Here is a 10,234-nt window from a genome sequence, read left to right as displayed (position 1 = left end):
ATGCTTGCTGCAACCTAACTATAATTTATTAACCCCTAATCTTCCACCCACAACGTCGCAGCCACTATAATAAAGTTATTACCCCTAAACCTAAGTCTAACCCTAACCATAACACCCCCCTAACTTAAATATAATTTAAAATAATCTAAATAAAAGTACTACATTTAACTAAATTTTCCTATTTAAAACTAAATACTTAACTATAAAATACCACCCCTAAGCTAGCTTACAATATAACTAATTGTTACATTGTAGCTATCTTAGGGTTTATATTATTTTACAGGCAACTTTGTATTTATTTTAACTAGGTACAATAGTTATTAAATAGTTATTAACTACTTTAATAGCTACCTAGCTAAAATAAGTACACATATACCTGTAAAATAAAACCTAACCTATGCTACAATTACACCTAACACTACACTATCATTAAATAAATTAACTAAATTAACTACAATTAATTACAATTAAATTAAATAAAAATTAGGGGTTAATAAATGTAGGTAGGTGTCGGCGATGTTAGGGTTCGGCAGATTTGGGGTTAATAAAATTTAACTAATGTTTGCGAGGTGGAAGTGCGGCGGTTTAGGGCTTAATATATTTATTGAAGTCGCGGCGATGTCCGGTCTGCAGATTAGGGGTTAAAAAATTTATTTAAGTGTTTGCGATGTGGGGGGGGCCTCGGTTTAGAGGTTAATATGTAGTTTATTGGTGTTAGTGTACTTTTTAGCACTTTAGTTAAGAGTTTTATGTTACGGCGTTAGCCCATAAAACTCTTAACTACTGACTTTTGAATGCGGTAGGAGTCTTGACAGGAGAGGGTCTACCGCTCACTTTTTCCAAGACTCGTAATACCGGCGTTAGGAAAATCCCATTAAAAGATAGGATACGCAATTTACGTAAGTAGATTTGCAGTATGCTCGAGTCGCAGTAAAAAAGTGAGCAATACACCTGTACCTGCCAGACTCGTAATACCAGCGGGCGTTAAAAAGCAGCGTTGGGACCTCTCAAGACTCGTAATCTAAGCAAAAGTTTTTAACTTTGAATTTTTTGCTACCACATATGCATTATATAAATTTGTATATATTAATTGTTTATATATGAAAGATATCCATCTATACTTCCCTTTTAATATTGTATTTTAAAGTCTACTGCAAAGTTATATGTAGTCAAAATACTGACTGATTAATTCATTTTCAGGTAGCGCAACTTGGAAAGTCAATCAGGAACTGAAAAGGACTATACAAGCAGGAGGATGGCTACATCCTTGACAAATGCCAACAGACGAAATGTATATCAAATTGGTCAACACCATTATGTCACAAGGAGGGGCGGATTATTTTAGCTAAGGACATTACTAACAAGACAAACCCGTATACTACATGGACTGCCTTGTATGTTGTGTTTTGAGCTGCAAACAGCAAATTGGTGTTTGTCCCTAAAAATTGTCCCAGACCCCTGAGTGGCTTTTTTATGCTTTTATGCAAACGATATGTGGCAATAAAGTGAAGCTCTTTTTACTTACCTGGGCTGTCATCTTTAACTGATCGCAATACTTAATGCTACATAGCTCAATTTATATCCTGGCTAACTAAGAATCACTTACTATAGCTGAGACTGTTGTGTTTGGAAGCTGTTATGTTTGGAATCAAACTTTCATCAGTCTCCAAAACTCTCATCTTTCCATTTTCTTCACTGACCCACTCCTCTCTATTTTTCTCCCCCTTACTCTCTGTCCCCACTCTCTGTCCCCCTACTCTCTCTGTCCCTCTCTCCCCCCCCCCTCTCTCTCTCTCTCTCTCTTTCTCTCGCTCTCCCCTCACTCTTTATCTCTCTCTCCTCTCCACTCTCTCTCCTCACTTCTTTCCTTCTCTCTCTCCTCTCACTCTCTCTCCTCTCACTCTCTGCCCTATCACTCTCTCTCCTCTCACTCTCTCTCTCTCTTCTCCTTTAACTCTCTCTCTTTCTCCTGCAGCTATAAAATTTACAGGCCTTACAGTGATTCAAAGTCCCTTCACTCGCGGCGATTGGTCGCGGTGAATGAAGTGGCAGGCATTACACACTCATCGGAGTGTGTAATGATACATACGGGTCAGCGGACAAACAGATCCGCTGCCCGTATGCAGAGAAGGCATAGAGGACAGCTTTGCAAGTTGAGAAGCTGTCTGCCCGCCTTTTAATACATGGGGCCCTATGCCTCAAAGGTTCCTTCCACAAAAAGCTGAGAAAAGCTAATAACAAATACCAATAGGATACACACACACACACACACTATATAAATATGCATAATGCAGAGATAATTTAGCTCATATACAGCTTTTAAAAAAAGGTAGGTCAAAGTATAATTGTTTTTGATGATTACATCTTAAAATGCCCTGCCACAAAAGTATAAGAAAACGCTAATAAAAATATTAACTATCACACACAAACACATAAGTATTTGTGCCTTTAGCGAACTGCATATCAACGGATTGATCTTGAAATATTTGTACAGGTATTTGTAATTTGGGCAACTTAGCTCATTAGAACAGTGCCACTTCTGTTGAATTGGAAAAACCTAACAGAGCCACAAAACATCTGAAATTAATTTGACGTTTTTACATGACAATCTCTAATGGATTGGAATAGGGCCCACGTTAGAAGCATTCTCCTCACCAGCTTCTCTGCTCAAGGCTCTCTGTAAAAAAAAAAAAGTCTCTCAGGACAAAGGAACCTCAGGCTTTCTGCAGGCAGCTCACTCCAGAGATGCTGATTGTGGAGAACTATATAGTTTGAACTGCTAGCAGTGCTAAATTATAGATATTTTTTTTTCTTTTTTTTTTCTTTTTGCAGTACTGTATATATTTTTACTTAATAATAATACTGTAAGAATATATTAAGCAGGGCATAAAGTACATGCCATTTGGTTAAAGAGATTTCCTTTAACTATAGCTGTCAAAAATGAAATATCACATTTTACAGTAAGTACCTTACTTCACTTCTTATTCTTGTGATAACCCTTTAAATCTTAGTCACCCTTTTTTAAGTGTTAAAAACAACAGAAGCTGTTTTTTTTTTTTTGTTTTGTTTTTACTTTTCTGGTCCTGATTCAGGAACCAATGTTATAAGTACTAGTAATATTATTAAATGTACTAAAAATAAATATAAATCCTAAATGTTATCAATTCATAAATGTCAAACCTGTCTGACTAGAAAGAAAGAAAAAAGAACAGATATGACTATCTATAACAGACTATCTAGCTGTTGATGTTTAACATTATCATCAAAAGGACATTACATGAAAATGTTCATATGAAAAAGCATATGATTGAAAAGGGCTAATGCAAAGCTATTTATATTTCTATAGATACCAAACTGAAAATCACAACTAATATATACAGTGGACTAGATTACAAGTGGTGCCTCTATTGTTAGCATATGTCTCAAGCAAGCTGACATTTTTTTTATAAGGATGAAAAGGGTAAATCGTACATGGTATATGACAAGATATTTGACTGGAAATGCTTAAATATGTGTATGGGTCTATATATTTATGTATACACTCATATAAACACTATCTGATAAAATTATTCAGATAAATTTTAATATAAATTTATAAGGGTTAACAGATATTGTATATATATATATATATATATATATATATATATATATATACAGTATATACTGTATATATATATATATATATATATATATATATATATATATATATATAATGTAATTCACACTGAAGTAGGACAGGACCCAGTGTTGATCCGTGTGATCCCACGACAAAAGAAGCCAGCACCAGAGGTTAATGCATCACCAATTTAATGCCAAATAAGCATTTGGTGGTTGTAACAGTTGGTGAGTGCTGATCTTTTATGTACTGTTATATACAGTATATATATATATATATATATATATATATATATATATATATATATATATATATATACATTTAAAATAAATATAACATTTATTCTATGTGAAGACCATTAGAATGTAAAATATTCTTAATTTATGTTGGATTTACTGCACTTGGTAAACGCAGTCAGTTAGCGTGCAAGCTTCAGTGTACAGTGGTGATCTTATGAAGATGATCCTCCACTCTGGATGTCCGTGCCACCGGCAAAGATGCTCCGTGCCTTCACAGTGCCACACCTCCACAGCTCCGCGCCACTGGGATGAAGATAGAAGATGCCCCGAGATGGATCAAGTTGTTGCTGCCTGGATGAAGACTTCTCGCTGCTGGATGAAGATGGATGTCCGGACTTCAGGGAACGGTGAGTAGATTTCTAGGGTTAGTGTTAGGTTTTATTTTTATTTTTTGGGGTGTTTTATTTTAAGATTAGGGATGGACAGTTAAAAGAGCTGAATGCCCTTTTAAGGGCAATGCCCATCATAATGCCCCTTTAGGGACAAAAGGTAGCGTTTTTAGACTTGGGTTTTTTTTATTTAGGGAGGTTGGTTGGGGTGGGGGGTTTTACTGTTGGGGGTACTTTGTCATTTTTTATAGGTAAAAGAGCTGTTTAACTTAGGGCAATTCCCTACAAAAGGCTATTGGCAGGTTTATTGTTACGTAAGGGGTGTTTTTATTTTCGGGGGGCTTTTTTGTTTTTATAGGGCTATTAGAGTAGGTGTAATTTTTATTATTTTGGATAATTTTGTTTATTATTTTTTGTAATCTTAGATTATTTTTATTTTTTCGCAATGTTAGTGTTTACTATTTTTTGTAATGTTTATTTGGGGTTTTTTTTTATTCGTAGTGTTAGGATTTTATAATATTGTAATGGTTTTTTTTCCGTTTATTTGTATTTATTTAAAATAGTAATGTTAGTTTAATTTATAATTTAAACGTAGTTTTTTTTTTTTATTTGACAGGTAAGTTTTTTATTTATTTAAAGATAGTTATATTGTAAGTTGAATTATAAATTAGGGGGGTGTTAGGTTTAGGGGTTAATAGTTTAATTTAGTGATTTGCGATGTGGGGGCGGCAGTTTAGGGGTTAATAGGTTTAGTTTATTGTGACGATGTGGGGGGGGGGCGGCGTTTTAGGGGTTAATAGGTTTAGTTTATTAGTACTGATGTGGGAGGCCGGAGGTTTAGGGGTTTATCATTTTATTTAGTGTCATGGATGTTGGGGGCGGCCGGTTTCGGGGTTAATAACTTTAATTAGTGTAATCGATCGTTGGGGCGCGGCAGAGTAAGGGTATTTAGGACTATGGGTTTATTTTAGGGTGTAACTTTTATTTTAGGGTGTAAACGTAACTTTCTTTTCTCCATAGACATGGGGGAAAGCGTACACGAGCATGTAAACTCAGCCCTTGACTTTTGTGCGGTATGGAGCTTATCGCACCATAACGTACAGCACAAGGAGGTTTTCAGTAACTTGTAATGGCAGCGCTATGGAAAGTGCGATAACGCTAATTGTTTCGTGTTCTTTACACCCCCGGTTTAGCGCACAACTTGTAAGCTAGGTGAATGTTTGTCTATGAAGATTCCATGGCTATGTGCTAGAATTTATGTGCCTGATATTGATGGGGCTAAAACACCTGAGCTCATCACAGCTTCTTACAGCAACATCAAATTCATTACCTTTAATGTGAATGATTCTCTCAATAAATGTATGCAGTGCTAAGGTTAATTAAGCTTCTGATTGAAGAGGGATTAACCTAAACAGGACTGTTAAAATCACAGGTATAATTCTAGCTGATTGAAAAATTAAAACCCATTCAACAAGTATTCATGTAAACCAGTGGTTCTCAAACTTTTTTTTTTATGTTTTGGACATCCTTGACTCTTGATGTAATGCACAATCTAAATATTTTTTTTTTAAATTGTACTATCAAGAATATACTGGCAATATTTAACATAATACAACACACAATGTGTCACAGATAGCATTCTAACCCTTTCAGTACTGGGAATTTCAGAGAAAACTTGCTCAAAGTACCAGCATTTTTGCTATCACTCCATTTAAACAGAAATAGAGCTTTTTATCTACCTGTCAAAACTATTTATGTATTTTAAGTAGACAAACCAAGGTATTGATCTAGGCCAATTTGGTATATTTCATGACACCATGTCACCACCAAAAAAATTGTTAACTTTTTCACAAACTTTGGGTTTTTCACTGAAATTATTTACTTGTGCAATCCTAACACAAATGGTTGTAAAAGCATCTCTTGGATCCCCTTTGTTCAGAGATAAAAGGCATGCATGGCTTAGCCATTGCTTTTTGATAATTAGAAGGCTGCTAATTGCTGCTTCGCACCTTACTCCTGAAATTCCCAGCAGTGATGGTGTTAATTAGTTAGCTGACAAAGGTAATATTATTCTTGTCTAAGGATTACCCTCCCACCTGACATCTCCCACCTCCCTGATACCTGCCTGATCCCTCCAAAACAGCTCTCCCCCCACTCCTTACCACCATCTTAGTTACTGACAGACAGTCTGTCAGTACGCAGTTTTTCATATTTCTTTTTGTTTATTTGCTGTGTAGTGATGCCCCCTCAACCCTCCCACCTCACTGATCCTTCCCAAACAACTCTCTAAAACTCCTCCCGCCCACTAGTTGGGGACATCTTAGGTACTGGCAGCTGTCTGCCAGTACCCAGTTAATAGGTTTTTGGTTTTTCTGTAGTTTAGGGTCCACCCTCCTCCCCCCCCATGATCATTATATAGGGCCCCCTCTGATTCCCATTTTTCCTTAGTGTAGCATCCTATCCCTTCAGCTAGCTCCTAATAGTGCATTCCTGCTCCCTTAACAAAGGATGCCAAGAAAATTAAACAAATGTGATAATAGAAGCAATCAGGAAAGTTGATTAAAATGTTATGCTCTATCATGAAAGAAAAATGTTGATCTTTATGACCCTTTAATGTTAAAGTAAATCCAAGCGTTTAACCTCATTGAAGGAAATCGTTGAGCTGTGGGTGGCCGGAGCCGCTGAATTTAGCGATGTGCAATCATACAGGAAGATTGAGTTTAGCACCCTTTTGTACGGGTTTGATCAATGAAACTCCCCTTGATTTTTAGTGATGCTTGCATTTACCATCACTTTAAATCTCATAAGCAGTCAAAGTGCGATGGAATAGCACTGAAACAATCATAGAATTATTATGTGATATTCATAATATTATCAAAAGAGGCCATACATAAATAACAATATTGCTAATTAAATTATTTGGCTTATTTGGACTTCAGCGGTGCAAGTTTTGTATTAATTAATTGTAGCATTCAGTTTCATTATCTGCAGATTGTGTAAACACTGTTTTTGTACATAATTATAACTAAATTTGTCCTATGCAGTGAGCTTATCCCTTACACAACACTGAAACCAGGTAAGTATTAACATGGAAATATACAACATAAGAAAATATATTATAGTTATGCAAAATCACTGAATCTGTATATATAAAACAGCGACCTGAATAAGAGACTCAAAGACAAGTGAGAAAGACAAAAATACTTTTTTTTTTACTTTAAAGCCTGGAGATAATTTTTTTTTAACAAAAATAAAAACCTCCATTAAACTTTACAAGCTTTTGTTTGTCAATAACTTATTTGATAACATTTTTAACTTGAACATAATCTACCCTGTGGTCACTAAAAGTAATAGGAAGAAAAAACAGTTGAAATTGTTGCGATCATTAACAGGCACTATGAGTAACAGACTATAAAAGATTATAAGTATTGTCCAGTTGAGCCTAGAAATATTAATTGTGAACATTTATGACACAGCAGAGTAGGAGCTTATTTTTCTGAGTCTGCAATTGGCAATGAGAGGCTATTATTTGTGCAATTAGATCTTGTTCACAAAAATAAACCATATAGAGAACAAACAATGTAAAACATTGCAGTTGGTAGATATGGATATTCTAAGTAATCATTTTAGGAATTTTGTCTCTTGTCTTTAATCATAATGTTAAATGCTCCAATATTGTTATGTACCTTCATTTATTTGTAAGTAAAATGACAATGTCATTTTTATTTTCCTTGACATATTTCACCAGAGATATCCTTACATTGTTCTCTCATTTAGAGTACATTCTATAGGCTACTTAGAGCATGGAACCTACTATTTTTAGAAGCACACATAAGAAGTATTATCTGATCAACAGGAAACATGGAACTACTCTAATTACAGTATATATTAAATTATTTAATAAATTACTTTATTTAGAGGGTGGTTATTGCTTATTGCTTGTTATTGCTTTTTGTAAAAAACAATTTATACTATTACATTGTATCATTTATTAATGTTCTTTTTAATGACATTAAGAAACAAAAATGTTATAACAAATAGGTGCATTCTAACAACAGTGCAATGCAACAGTTCAGCGTCACACAATGAGGTTGCTTAGCAATCATTTGTTTTCTTAGGGAAGCCATTGCATCATTTTTTTGGCACAGTGTTTTTGCTTCATACCATTTTTTCATTTGCATTGTGTAATTTTTAGTTATACAGTTAATTGTTTTTTTTCCACCACCCAAGCATTTTATTGACATGCACTGTAGCCATATTTACACTTTTGTTAAAGGGACACTAAACCCAAATGTTTTCTTTCATAATTCAGATAGAGCATGTAATTTTAAGCAACTTTCTCAATTTACTCCTATTATCAAATTTTTCTTCGATCTCTTGCTATCTTTAGTTAAAAAGCATTTTTTTTGAGAACCTGGGTTATGCTTGCTTATTGGTGGGTAAATGTAAGCCTCCAATAATCAAGCGCTGTCTATGGTGCTGAACCTAAAATGGGCTGGCTGCTAAGATTTATATTCCTGCTTTTAAAATAAAGATAGCAAGAGAACGAAGAAAAATTGATAATAGGAGTAAATTAGAAAGTTGCTTAAAATTTCATGCTCCATCAGAATCATGAAAGAAAAAAATTGGGTTCAGTGTCCCTTTAACTGTATTTCCTCAGTCTGCTTCATTGTTGCTACATTTTGATATCCAGTTTCTGACTTTTGCTGGTTCTTGACTACCTTACTGTCTGCTGATTCTGAGAGTATGGGGAACAGCACCCAAACAATTAGGCACAGGAGCAAGGGGTCAGTCACCCCTCTAATGACAAATCTTGAAAAAGGAAAAGAGGCTCCAGCCTGGGCAGATAGTTCAAAGAAATACCTATATTATTTCATGGTCTACAAGAAAAACAACATTTCAGCCCTATACAAGGTCCTTAGTCATGTCTGACTAAGGACCTTGTATGGGTCTGAAATGTTGTTTTTCTTGTGGACCATGGAATAATAAAGGTTTTTCTTTTACCTATCTGCCCAGGCTGGAGCCTCTTTTCCTTTTTCAAGATTTGTCTGCTGATTCTGCCCGTTCTTCAGTTAGTCCCTGGACTTGTTATTATCTTGTACTGTTGCTTGCCCTCCATGTGTGACTATGATAATTAATTCTCAAGTCAATCACCTATCCTGTGTGTCACATCCTGGGCCTAATCCAATGTGCAGTTTGTTTGGTTGTATCACTACTGAGTGTATGGTTCCCAACCGGGACTGCCATTAACCTCATTACATTAGCTCCTTTCTAAAGCAGCACCAAAGCCAGGGATTTCTAAAATAATAATAATAATAATAATAATAATAATAACAAGCCCAGATCTGTGTTTTATTAATTTTAGACTTTGAGGTCCATTTATCAAGCTCCGAACGGAGCTTGAGGGCCCGTGTTTCTGGCGAGCTAAAGACCACTGCTCCATAACCCTGTCCGCCTGAGCAGGCGGACAGACATCGCCACAATTCAACCCGATCAAGTACGATCGGGTTGATTGACACCCCCTGGCTGGCAGTCGATTGGCCGCAAATCTGCAGGGGGCGGCGTTGCACCAGCAGCTCACAAGGTGCAATGCTGGATACGGAGAGTGTATTGCTCTCCGCATTCAGCGAGGTCTGTCGGACCTGATCCGCACTGTCGGATCAGGTCCGACAGACCTTTGATAAATAGGCCTCTTTGGGTTTTGCGTGTAACTTAGTAAAGGTTAGAAACTTTTATTATATCTAACTAAATTTGTTTTGTGACATATGGTATCACAAATTAGAAAACATAACATCTAAAATTAATACATTTGAATTACTTTTTGTCAAATAAAGTATTTAATACTATTAGAGTTTTATTCAATCAATACTTCATATTTTGTATTTTATTTTAAGCAATGTTCCACTTCAATAAAAATTGCAACCAACCTCCCCCCATAAAAGGTCCAAGGCACTTGCAGACCTAGCAAAGAGACAAATAGACATAATTTT

Source organism: Bombina bombina, chromosome 4 (assembly GCF_027579735.1).
Source record: "Bombina bombina isolate aBomBom1 chromosome 4, aBomBom1.pri, whole genome shotgun sequence".
NCBI lineage: Eukaryota > Metazoa > Chordata > Amphibia > Anura > Bombinatoridae > Bombina > Bombina bombina.
Note: the sequence above shows the minus strand (reverse complement) of the source record.